Source organism: Labrus mixtus, chromosome 13, assembly GCF_963584025.1.
Source record: "Labrus mixtus chromosome 13, fLabMix1.1, whole genome shotgun sequence".
Taxonomy (NCBI): domain Eukaryota; kingdom Metazoa; phylum Chordata; class Actinopteri; order Labriformes; family Labridae; genus Labrus; species Labrus mixtus.
Genome location: NC_083624.1, coordinates 25,299,105 through 25,313,552, shown reverse-complemented (window position 1 = coordinate 25,313,552; position 14,448 = coordinate 25,299,105).

The window sequence follows — 14,448 nt, the reverse complement described above, 5'->3', positions numbered from 1 at the left end:
TTGATCAATCCATACTAGGTTTATTTTTTTTAAAAGTGCAGCTGAAACTTAGCTAGTGGGCGTCACGTGTGGGGAGTTAATGTGAAATAAGAGACACTATAGCGTGTCAGAGTTGGTATTTCCAATGTGGGTGGAATTCATCATCAGATCTTACATATTTATTAGGAATGGGATAAAAAACACTTAACTACAGAAGAAAAAAATGTATCCATATAATAAAATAATTATGGATTATGTCACTTATGCCAATCATTTATGGAAACAACTTTGCAACACAAAATGTTAAACAATAAAACTCTCTGCTTCCTTTCTCCTGAGACTTTCAAAATAGTAGTAGAGTAAAGAAAATAAGTGCTTTACAAAAATGAAGGGTGTTTAAAAAAAGGTAACTTCTAATTATCATAGCCTGTCAGTATCTGAAGACCCTCCTTCACAAGCACTCGGAGGCTTGTCAAAGAGAAACCACTGACAGTTAAATCAGTATGGAGGAGGGAACTGTTCACTACTCATACTGACTCATACTGAGCACGGCTATCAGGCTGAAGAACACTGATCAATTATCATACACTTAAAAAAACAGGAGTCATTCAGTTATTTAATCTGAAACAAAAAAAACTCATAGAGACATTTGAACTATATTGATGAACAATATTTTTTGTTTTTGATAAAGAACAAATATTAAGAATTTTATTTAAACATTCTGTATTCTACCAAATCTGATTCAAAAATACTTTAAATGCAATATTTATTGTTGAATTTGCATTTGTTCTGTGCAATTTTACATAAATTAAGCTCCCTATATGCAGACAAACTAGCTCAATTTTCTAACTATGTTTAAATGTGCTGACAAAGATTACGCTTTTTAGCCACACCTTAAAGTGAGTCTCCATAATATTCTGCCTTTTCAAGGTTGTTCCTTTAGCGGTGTGTCTGGGGTTTGTAGTTGATCACACAGATGAAAACTGCATATGCATGTACACGCTTTATTTTCTGCTTTAACACGTAACACGGCCTCCTATGGCTTGTGCAACACAATCAAGCTAGACACTTCCTCCATCCTGCTGTCTCTGAAATCCTAGCAGTAAACATGCCCTTTGTTTCTTTCCACTAAATTTTTAAACAGCAGCCATTTGACCAGGAGGAAGGAAGAGAGAGAGCGAGAGAGAGAGAAAAAAATCAGGCCTGATAAGAGCAAAATAAAGTTGAGTCAAACAAATTACACTCAAGTTATTAGTGGCTATTTTGTAAATATCAAAGATCCACTTGTCCCAGTGTTCTGTGCTTCATTTGCATTCTGATGAAACTGGAGTGGATGTGTGTGAACTCGGGGGTTATCTGCCGAGCTGCAGCGCCCAAGCAGCCGAATCAGACAGCTCGGCGAGCGCCGGCTCAAGAGGATGAGCCACAGACCTCTCTCAAATCACTTCCTTCATAACAATTAAAATATGCAAAGTGATAATTTTCCTTAAGTAGCCTTAAATGTGCAATCTATTTAAATGTGAGGGAAATTGCCTAAAGCTTGTGGTGTGTGTGTGTATATATATATGTGTTAGGGGGTGGAGGTGGGGGATAAATTATGCAAATAACAGAAAGGACTCTTGAAAGCGTAATTTTTCTGTAATAAGCATACTGTTTCATTTAATTTTTTCCCTCTTATTAAAAGTGACAGTTCTTTTCGCTCTGTCTGATGGCTATATCTGACACAGGCTCCGTGGAACTGACTGCTGGACTAAATGGTAAAGCATTTTTGTAGCTTTTTAGATGATGGTTACATTCACAAAGTAATTATGCACTAGAGAGTCCAGAAATAAGGTTTAATTACACAGTAATCGCCTCTGATGGACACGAGGAAGTGTGAGCACTGCCAGACTGCAATCCATCAATGACAAACCTCTGGCCACTTTTAATTCCTCCTCATTTGCATCATAACCTCGGCAAGCAAGTTGCACAAACGCTGTTAAATGTTAATAGGACCTGTCTCTCTTCTCAAAATGGATGCTTAAGCCATTTCAATTCTCCCTTTTTCCCCCCTCTATCTCGGTCTTTCACTCCCTCTCCTCCTCTTTCTCTAGTAACACACACACACACACACACACACACTATCTCGCTCAGTCCATATCTCCTCTCTCTCGCCTCAACTCTCACACTCTCATGAGTCTTCACATAAATAGCCCCTCTTCAAGAAGAGGAAGCCAAGCACGGGAGACAGTGCACGGTCACTGCTGTGCTAATTGGGAGCAACATGTAAAGTTTTATCTCTTGAGTGCTAACAAACCATACAGACAAGAATTATTCCTGCCTAAGCGTGTGTGTGTATGTGTGTGTATGACTTACACACATAGCTACAGAGCATAAAGGTATGTTCACAGCATGTACAGGAAGCTCCTCAAGTTAGACCAAATCCCAGTCCAATCCAAGGAGACGGGACAGAATTACCCCTTTTTTGTATTCATTTAAATGTCATTGGTGTTGCAGACACATGTATGCACCTCTTTAGACTTTATAAGCTCCATTAGAGCCCCGATGTAAGTATACTGTTCATTATACACCTAACATGTGCAGTCCACACTCCTGGGTGGACATGAGACCCACAGGACCACTTGTGTTTACAGAGTGGACTGTGTTTTATTATATTGCCATATCCTGGAGAAAACAGCACATTCTGTACTCCACTAATCCCTCTGCATGCATTAAAGCCACCATATACTCTTAGATACTTATCATCGGACCTCGTTAATCCCCAGACATTCAGAGCAATTTGATCTTGATTTGAAAACATAATGAGATGTATGGAAACAAAGATTAAATATATTCACAAGTCAAATCTGTGACCTGTGAATATAATTAGTGTGTGAATGTCTAAGTGAGGTTTTCTATGTTTTTTCTCTGAAATCATTTTGACCAATTCAAGAATTTAGGTTTACAGCCATCTAGATTACGGCGTTGGCTGCAAAATTCCAGGGCAACATTGTCATTTTTAACTTAACAAAGGCTATACAAGTGAGAAAGCTTGGCCATTAATAACTCAAGTTATTTTATAGATTTCTTATGTTCATTTATTAAACCTGCATTTAAAGAACTATTGCTTTTATCAAAAATGTGCACATTTCTAATTGTCTTTGTGCAGAATCTATTCTTATGTGTTCAATGAAGAGTATTTATTTAATAACAAAGACTCTACATTGTTTAAATGCTAAAGCACCTCCAGAAATAAACACTCTAAATGTAGCAAAAGTGAAAATAGCTATTTGAAAATATCACCAGAAATTAAAGACATCTTTTTTATGTTATTGGTTATTTTTGATTCATTAACATGTTCATTATTTTTGATTAATTAACACGTGGGCAGTGGGCACCATTCTATTTCTATCAGAGTGGAGAAAATAGAAACAGTTGTACCCATTGATGTTAGTGGAAAATAATTTGTCATATATTTTACATGAATCTGCAAAGTGAGGTTTAACTCGACCTGAGCACTAATATAATAATGTTTCATACAAGTCATACAATGTTTCCCTCGTGCTCGTTTTAGAAAGAAGCATTTCACTAACACTAAAGTTAAGTACACATACCTCAATGATGTAATGTATTTGAACTTCTAGACGTTCCACCATCGTGTAATTTGACTGGTGGGCTTCAAAGGTTCTCCTGCTGTTCTTCTGATAAATGTTCATCCCCTGCTCTTAAGGGTTTTACATTTATTTTAAGTTTATTTTCACATTGGTAGAACTAACTGTGGACTCCAGTGAATTCTTTACTGCCCATGCTATTTGAAAGCAGACCCACACGGAGTATTGAATTCAATTTTTTCACATTCAACGGCCTGAAATGAGCAAATAAGGAAGAAAAGTCAGCCTGAATCACCTGGGGTTTATAGCCGGGTGTATAAGTGTTGGTGCAACAGCAAGTGAGATGTCTCTCTCTGTTTCTCTCTCTCTCTCTGTTTCTCTCTCTCTCTCTCTCTCTCTCTCTCACACACACACACACACACACACACACACAGCATACACAGAGCTGGATAACAAGCTGGCCTCCTGCACTGGTGTGATCACATCTAAATGTCCTCAGGTCAGCCCAGTCAACCGTCCACTTCCTATGTTTAGAACTAATTCTGGGTTGTTGCACTGTAATACCACTTTACACATGTAGCACGCTCCTGTGTGTGTGTGTGTGTGTGTGTGTGTGTGTGTGTGTGTGTGTGTGCGTGCGTGCGTGTGATCTGCCACCATTCAGATAATTCCATTTCATAGATTACCAAAGTGGCCAAAGTAGCATGTAGTTACTATCACTGTGTGGTCTTCTTTGGAAATGTAATGATGGGATTAGCATTCCTGTAACATGAGGCCAGTGCTGCAGTGCAAAGTCAATCGAAAAAAGACCCGGTATGGAGGCAGGTTTTCTTTTTCTTTTTCCCTTTGTTTTATCTGAAACAGTATTAACATCCAATTCTGATCATCTCTGTCTCTTGAGCTGCAAATCACTGAATAATTAATGTGTGAAAAATAAGACATAACACCAGAAATTGACCTAAAAGTCTAAAAATTGGGTCTTAATTACCATGAAATCCCTAATTAAATGTAATGTTTGGAGCCTTTTGGACTGTATGTCATGCACAAATTAAAAAGTTTTGCACACATATAATGCTTTGTAACTGTTTAACTGTCTTGAACTTAATATATAAACTGTTAAAATATCACCGCTGATACACAGAGGCTTCGACTGGTGCCACTGGTGGATCTCTTTAGTCTGTCTTAACCCCTGCCTGGGAACAAGTGGAGCTAATGGGGAGCAAAGACAGGGGAGTGCATGTCCGATAGCCACACGTCCCCTAGTCAAGGCAATCATGGGAAACACAGAACGTCACTCTTTCAATTTCATCCCTTTCCCACTCGGCGAGCCGCCCTCCATAACGTCATTATCTCCAGCAGATCTGCAGGGTCCTCTGACAGGGCCGTGTTATCCAGGCACCGGGGGAAATGCAAATTGATTTCATATCAGCCGTGGCATTTTTAAGGCCTCCACATGTTACATAGACTGTCATTTTCAGGCAGAGATATGAAAATCAGAGGGAAATGTCAAACTGTGGAGGACTACATTATACACAGCGTGTTGTTTACTCTGATCACCGGCTCAGGGAACACGATACTTCTTAATGCCACGTTGTCAGTAGGCTGTTTGAGAGGTCTCTATTATGCTTTTGACCTGTGTTGGTATTTTTCTCACACGTGAATAACACCACTGAGACTGACAAAGATACACATCATTATTGTATTGAAACAGGTGCTAAAAAGAGGGCAGATGAGGAAAGGTGATTTGTCTGATGGACAGCATTAAAGTGGACCTACCAGGGAAGCTGCTGTAAGTTGACCTATTTTAAAAGAGGTTTCTCATTGTGACAAAACCACAAGTATTTATAACCTGAACTTATTGTTTTGCACAGCTCTTTATAGCTCTTAAATGTCTTCTTATTCATTGTTTTGATTCTGGCCCACAACTCCCCTGTTTTCTTTTCTTGGTTCTGGCACTCAAATAGTGGCAATATTGGCCACAAAAAATCAGTAGGAGAATTTAGCTAATGGTCCTTTTTAATTCTCTCAGGGGTTGGCTTAGACAAAAACAGACATGAGAGAAATGGGAAATTACTGCAAAGGGTTGTTTCTTGCCACTACGGACATTTCATTTAGCTGTCTGGTGAACAGTGTTTTATAAAGAGCAAGAAAAGTCTGGGACCTTCACCCAGGAGACAGGGGTTTGTAACAGAACATCGACGTCTAGAAGTTGTCTTCTACTTACGTTAAAAACAAGCAGCGACCTCAGGTGTTGAAAAATGAAGCCAAAGTGGAGGTGGAAAAAAGCTGCAGTTCCATAAGTGTCCACTTAAGGCATGCTTCAAAAAAGCCAAAGAATCTCCATCAGACTCCATGTTAAAATGGACATTTCTACATCAGAAATAGACATGTTTATATCCTGTTTATAAAAACTATATTGCTCACAAAAGGCAATTATTTTATCTGTACTTGGTGCAGATGGTCTAGCGGTTAGGTCTTGCCCAATGTCTGGAGGTCCTCCAAGCGGGCAGCCCAGGTTCAAGTCCGTCTGTGTCTCCTTTCCCGAATGTCATTCCTGATTGTCTCTCCCAGATTTCCTACTCTTTCCACTGTCCTATCAAATACAAGAACAAAAGCACAAACTTTCCGATATGTGACTTATTGGGAATTAGACAGTGTTTAAACTTCACTCAAAATGATTTATTTGAAGCTTGTTTTTGCTGCCCTCTATAATTCTGCATTGCTAATAGCCTTAAAAACTATAAATCTGTGAGGTAACTAATAATTTCTTTACGTGTCTCCAAGTATTGGAAGTATATGAGTATAGTGAGGTGAAAACTTAGACTGAAGAGGAGATAAGAAAGAGAAAGCAGATGGCTAAAGATGAAGGTCACAACGGATTGAGAAGTTTGTCAAAATTTGATGACATAAGCAATCTGTAAGCAGTTATTGCACCCAAGCTCGAGGTACAGAGAAACATATTGAAATTCCAAAAAAAACACTGCAGCTGCCAGCACACTGCCAGGAATGATTGCCCCCAGTGCTTTTTCTTGCTTTGCTCTCTCTCTCTCTCTCTCTCTCTCTCTCTCTCTCTCTCTCTCTCTCTTTCTCTCTCTCTTTCTCTCTTTCCACCCCCCCCCCCCCCCCCTCACACGCATGGCTGCCTGCCAGATGTGAAGAGAGGCATATTTGGATTTAATGATATTACAAATGCCTTTCTCTATACTCAATAATAACTCAGTTGTGATTGATACACAGCTCTCAGCGCCGTATCTTGATACAAATAGAGTTGTCTGTCATCCTGCATTGAGTCATCAATTTGCGGCGCTGATGAGGCTCGTTTGCTGTACCTAATCATGTGTCTCGTCTGGAAGCCTCTGAGGCCCATCAGATAGCACTTGTAAATACTCACAGCAACGCAAGCTCTCGGGGAGTGGGTCTCATTATTGCCAGCACCCTTTCACAATGTCCAACTTTTCTTTGTACATAAAGGCGAAAGCCTGGAATAAATCATGCAGTACACCCACATTTCTATTGATTAAAGCCATTCCCATGCCTGCTCCCGCTGAATTGTCCGCAGAATAAAGAGCAGCTTTATATTTTTTTTCCCTGTCAAAATGTTAGGTCATTCTATCAAGGCCAGCAGGCTCCATACAATTGCATAGTAAGTCTTCTGTTGAAAATGGACCAAAAGGCAGACAATAAAGTCTTGTATTTCCACCAATAGGAACCTGCAAAGAAAGAAGTGTCTTTTATGTTGTCCACTAGATGTTATGGCTTAATACATGAAGGTAATACAACTTCTCTTTTCCCATAAAATGGGGCAAGTACAGAATATTTGTTTTCAGGCAACACTGTCAGGCTGTCTAGCATATATCTGATGTATATTATTTTATTTATACAATACACTATCATTTAGTCTAAGATTGCAGATATAAAACAACCAGAATGAAACGTGAAACACAGTTTTTTCTTCACAGATAAAGTGGTAGTAGTTTATATTACAGTACGATAATAATGTGACAATAAAGAGGAAATACAATGTAATAATATGTAATAACATGTAATAACCAAAGTAATAACTACGTGATAACTAGATAATGGCTGATTGATAACGATGTGTATATCTGATGTTACATCATCATTTTTAGTGTATTATTACCGCGCTCTACACATTATCAAGTTATTACTTAGGTAATAACATGTTATTACATGTGTATTACCTCATTATTACCATCTTATTACCGTGTTGTGAAATAAAGTGCTACTGAAAAAGCCATTCCTACTCATTCATATTTTACACTTTGTATCCGTACATACATTTACATAACACTCATTAAACCATTCAGCATGTTTATAAGCTTCTTTAAAATGAGAAGTTTAATACAATGTCACTTCTGTTTGGAACATTTTGAAGTGATTTTCTTTCATCCCTCCATACACAATAATTATCTGGATTCACATAGTACGTGTTATTACTTCATTACACTATAAAAAGTGTATATGTTATCACAATAATGAACATATCTTAATGAGACCAGGCTCCTCTAAAACACTGTCTCCCATCTTTCTGCATCCTATACAATTATCCTGATGAGAACTTGAAAGAGCCGTGTTAATGTGGGAGTGTGAGAAGGCCCGTAGCCTATAGACCCTGCTTTCATTCATCTCACTAACATCAGGGAGCTCAAGCTTGGCGTCACTCAAAGCTTTTCTCCTTTGAAATTCCCCAGGCAGACCCACAAATTAAGCTCACTTCTGTTTGACCAAAGATGAGACCAGCCCTGAAGTAAGGCAGCTTTTCGCTCCCTCTTTCTCACCACAGTTTGCAATCTATCCCTCAGAACTCCGCAGACATATAAATCTCAGCAAAATCTCTCTATTCACTGTCAGCCTGCTATACAGAGGCACATGGAGAATTCTCTCAGTGCGTTTTTTTTCCCCCCTCATGATCAAATACAGTTTTCTTGTGAATGTCAAGAGTGCAGCAGCTAGAATATTGTGTGCAAACGTTAAAGGAGCTGTAAACAAATCTCAATGCTGAATGCGACCAAAAAGTAAATAAATAATGTGGACAAGTTTTTCGACAAGAAGAATCTCTCGCCTTTAAGATGTAAACATGTACATGTAGGTCTACTAGCTTGTGTTTGGTATTGAAAAAGTGGCATTTAAATCCATAAATGTAAATTACCTGCTGCCTCATTTGTAATGATAATATATTGTTTGGATGAAGCCTGATTTCCAAGGAGGAAAAAAACACTTTTTTATAAGCTGGTGGGTAGAAATTATTGATTGAGGATTCATGCATCTGGTGAATAAATATTCATTATAAAGTATGATTTTGAAATCGAAAAAACTTGAACCTATTCATTTATTCAGGGAAACATCCATACAGCAGTTTGTGTTATGGGTTATGTCTGTAGATGGCAGCATATGTATGTGTGTAAGTGTGTGTGTAAGTGTGTGTGTGTGTGTGTGTGAGTAACTACAAGTTTAACCTCCCTATCTTAGTTGACATCTCATGACAAGCCATCACTCCTAATAGGATTCTTCTCCTGCAGACAGATTCACAAGGAAAGATTATCGGAGTCTATTCTGAGCACATTCAAAGGCAAGGGACCATGCAACTCCCCCTTGCGAGTTCATTATCATTCTCAGGTTATCCCGGGCCCACTGAATCTGGAACACAAATGAATTAGTGAGAATTAAGAAGTCTCTGTGGTCTGAAACCTCTCCAAATCTCCTCCAAGATGAAAGGTACACAGCCACGACTTATGCACCGTCGCTCTCCTTCACCTGAGCCACCCCCCACCCCCCACCCCCCCACCACCCCCATCCTCAAACACACACACACACACACATCCTCGACTCCCAAAATGAACAAAAAAAAAAAATGCTACGAGCAGTTAATGTTGCCTAACATCTCCTGACCGCAGGTTTTGTCGTGAGGGAGACCAAGTTGCAGGACCGCGGCGGCCATCGCTGGCGATTAATTACAACACTGTGGTGCTGGCACTCACGACATTGGTTGATCCCTCTGCAGGCAGGGGCTCCCTCTCATCTCAGCCTCTCTGTAGCCTTCAAAGGGCTCTCCACTGCCTGTAAGACTGAACCCAGGCCAGGTAAGAAAGATGCCATGGCTCCATTGTGACTGCACTTCACAGATTTCAATGAGACTTCAGTTGTAGAAGGTGTCGCTATCACTCCGACATTCTCCAGTATGAAGGACAGAAAGCTGACGAAAAAGATACATCTCCTAGGGAAAAATAACATCTATAAGAGGAGTGATTTTAATGATTAATTTAATATACAGCAAGATTTTAGATTTGTCTTCTGCCTTAAGAAAAAAACAAAATATCTCCTTATTGCCCCACACCAAATTCCTACATGTGCTTCCCCCACCATTTTCCCTCTGACAAAAGAGATGAAATACAGTAATGGTCTGTCTGTGCTCAGTATTTTTCCCTTCCTTCCCTCCCCGTCATGTAGGCCCGGGGTCTTTGTAACAGACTGCAGAGGCTGCCTCTCTCCCTCAGCTCATTCAGCATCACACCCTGCCCTTGTGCTGGACATCAAATGACCAGCTCACCCCCCGAGGAGCTCTCAAGTTTCTTCATTTTCAGCAGCCGCCTGGCTCTCCCCTGGTCAGCAGCCGGCCACGCAGGGAAAGATGGGGGGGGGACATCTGCCTGTCTGAGGATAAGGGACAGGCTGGCTCACTATCCGTCTGTCAGCCCCCCTCAGACTGGACCCCGCACGTCACTGCTCTGCCTCCCTCCTTGTTATTCTGGAGAGGAGGCAGGGATCTGATATGTGGCATTGTTTGTGCTAGGGATGGTCAGAGACACAGAGGAGGCTAATGCTCATGCAAAAAAAGAACGCTGCAAGCACATTTAACAGCAAAATCATCATTCATTATATGTGTCAAGAGTACTAAATCTATCTGCAAATGTGTAGTTACTGTTGAGATGATTGTCTTCTCTGCGCTAATGTAAACATCTTCCTTTAACGATTATTCTCTAATGATTATCTCCATCTAATTACATGCGGTTTACTCCATCCTGCTCCATCAAAGAAAGCTGCAGCGATCGATGGAGACATATTTGCATAAAAATCTATTTCAGCAGTAAGTGAAGGATCATGCCTGAGCTCGCTGGATAAAGATGCCCTCTTGCAAATATAACCTGCAAAGTAATTGTTTGCTTCCTCAACTTCATATTTGTTCTCTTCCTCCACTGATGCAGAAATGGGGTTAGAGTGCAGAAAGCATGTGGATACAGGAAGTGAGGAAACGTATACAGATGTTAATTAGCACTCAAGCTGGCAACCTGCTGCTCGAGATTCCCTTTAATTGGATTGTATGGGAACTGTTTTAACACATTTATATAGTATTCTCGCACGTTTTTGTATTCGCAAGGAAAATGGTTATGCTCCGGCTCCATCAGACTCATTTGTGTCCTGGCAAAACAGAACAATGGGCCGAATCTGACACCCCGGTGCACAGAGAGAAGCAGCGTACTGTAAATGATCCTGAGCGGTCGACTGCTGGCCGGCAGCCACATCTATACGAGCAGAGGAGGAGCACGCTCTGAAGAGCCCGGCACCTCCTGGACCGAGCCGGAGGTGAAGGAGAGAGTATCACACTCTCCTTGTCAGCTGCAAGGGTAATTACTGCTGGCTGAAATTACTCAACATTTGTTTATTAGCTCCCCAGAGCACACTGTAAATAGATTGTCTGTTATAGTCCGATCACATTAAACCCCCCCAGCCCCCCCACCCCACCCCACCCCTCCTCCAGCCCCTGCCTCCTGTTTGCTGTGAGCCAGCCTGCTGCTCACTTATTGAACAGCTCGAACCAAGGAGCCATGTTAAATGTGATTGTTTTCCATTAGCTACATCCTGTCTAATACCTCACTTGTTCAGTGCAATTACTGAATTCTGCCATGCAACATAACCTTCATTAGCTGACTGTAGAGTCCTGCAGCTCCAAAAGCCCCCCTGCACCATTTTTCTTTTTTTTTTTTTTATTCATGAATGGGGAGTGTTTTAATTCAATATTGATCTCTTCATAGACACCCTGTGACTGTGCTTTGTGTGCTGCACAGTTACCAGGCTTTAAGTGTATGCAGTGATTGAACAAAATAGAAAAATAAAAAAAAACTCAACAGGCTGCGTCTTTCCCTGTATTCATGGTGCTGGTTTGGTTCCTGCCAAAGATGACATTCTGAAACATTTGACCTGCTAAAAATGAATTCTTGGCCAGAGCCCGGTGACAGTGGAGAGCAATTCATTCCCCCGAAAATGTGAGCAGATAAAAAGCAGAGGCAAGCAATAGTGCTGTCAAAAGAATAGAGGGAAAGAGCATGCAAGAGATGTGGGGGGGGGGGGGGAGGGAATTGAGTATATTAATGTGAATAAAAATGTGAATGAGATTTGTATTCACTGCCACAGGAATCCTTTCACACAGTTTGAAACATTACACCAAATAACTCACCCGCAGAATTCACTGCAACACCGTGGTGATAATAGCCCAAATGTTGTTCCACAGACAGAGACATTTGTAGCGGAGATATTTAGCTGTAAAATGGACTAAAGCAGCATGCTTTGTGTCCCTGTGACAGGTAGAGCACGGCTCCCTGGGAACCAGAGTAATAAAAACCCTATTTTTCTGTGGCATCTTCCCTTTTCCTCTAATGTCGCCCTAATAAAAGAAACCGCTGAGGTGACTGTGCGCAAATAAGGGCCTAAAGCTGCTGGACATCTATCCCAGCCCCCTGGAGCCACATTACACACACCTAATGGCCACTCCAAGCTTCATTAGGATATTAATTCTCCCCTTTTCTGAAGTGATTCCATCCGTAATGTGACAGTATCTGGCTGCTCGCGAGACAACTTGTTGTTATTGTTTGTACCACTCTCTCTGTTCCACTCATTTTATCCTCTGCCCCCTCTCCACCCCCTTCCTTTCTAAGCATATTGTTATTCTTATAGCGCCACAGTATCAGTTTTTCTAGCTGAGAGAAATCTGATGATACTGTCCTTTGAGATGGAGGCCAATGGAACGGCTCTGAGTGCTGCCAAAAAGCAGAGCTCCATCTGACCAGGGGAGCAGATGGTCAGGTCCAGCCCAGGTCTAGGAAACTATGCTAAACATTAGATGTCAGTTTTGCATTTTTAAATACGCATTAACTCCTTCTACCTGCAGGATGTCAGACTGCAGGATTCACAGCCAGCAGTCATGCAGAGGGAATGAGACAACAATGGAATTGTTTTCACCCTAAAATCTTTTGGAGAAATTCATCAAAAAGGTACAGTGAGGACAGGAAGGAGTCAAAGCACCTTTAGAGACTTCATATTCACTGTTAAGTTAAGCATTGATCGAAATATATAGATGCACAAAAATAAAAGTTGATATGTTTGGTTACACACTGTTATAGTGTACAGTAAAGCTAATAAAGGAGTATTTCAAGACTTTTTTAAGAAACAATTTAACCCCTACCTCTATAAATTGGGGCGCTGGTTTAGCTCAGTTGGTAGAACAGGCGCTGCATGAACCGAGGATACAGTGCATTTCTATATACATATATATATATATATATATATAAGTCAATATATGTCCAAAAAATAGATGACCCAGTAACGGACCGGTCATAAAAGGAGTGAATTACTGACCAAAAAATGCAAACACTAAATGAAACCTTTGTATCTGTTCAAAATCTATACATATAAAGAGCAGAGACGAGAGGATAATAGAAGCTTTGGAGGATGTCAAACAAATAGAAAGTAGAATAAAGTTTATAAATCAAAACTAACAAAATATGTAGTTGCTGTGTTTTGCAGTTAGCCTGTAGCACACGAGCTAGTGTAGAGATGTGTTCTGACCCATGTATTAAACTGCTTATAAATGCTTTTAGTCTAGACTAAACAAAGTGCTACTTTCTTAACATGTCATTGGTGTACATCATGTGGGTCACATTAAATAAAAATAAATAACCTTGAAAACATTTCTATTCATTATAGTATTAACATCAACTTCATCAATCAATCAACTGATTGGCGGGAAATTATTAATCAACTACTAGTGGAGTTAAATTCATCAAAGAAAGATACTGAAGGATTAAATGCCTCTCCATTCGTAGGCTCTGTATTAAATATCTAAAACAAGAAAAACCACTTGTGAACTTGTGTTTGACAATTTTCTGACATCTCTGACTAAATTGTTAAACAGTTGGCAATAAAAAAAACACAAAAAACACATTAAGAAAGGTTGCTTTCTTGGTGCTTTTGTAAGTCCATTTTATAGTATGCACTCAAACACAGTTGGGCTAACTCAAAGACCAAATAAATTCTATACCATAGATTTTTTTTTTCCATCACTGCCTTCACACCAATTAAACCTGAAACCTAAAACCTCTACAGCAGTGTGAACCTATCCCTTCAATTCTCACATCCTCTATCTCGAAATAACACGGCTGTTTCTCTGAGAATATCAAAGTAGGAGGAAATGAATTAGGAATATTTAAAATGCAAAGAAATTCTTCTCTTGTTTAAAAGGCAGAGATATCAGAAGGTTTCGGGGGCGTATGGTGGGGGGAGGTGGGGGGGGAGACACTCATCTCTGTCGGTGAAGAATTCCATTCATCCCAACATCGCTGTTTGAGATACAAGTGAAGTGTAGGATACTGACATTTGTGAAGTGAAATGATAATTGCCTTTAAAGACCAAGGAGGGAAAAGCGAGAGGAGATGAAAGATAAAAGGTTGGAACTAAAGAGAACATTAGGGTGGTGAGAGCGAACGCAAGCCGCAGAGAGCAGCCACATAAATAGTCATGAAATGAGAACTTTCTGCTTTGTATTGAAGTTAAGAAAGAAACATTCAGCGAGAGGCCAGCAGGCCAG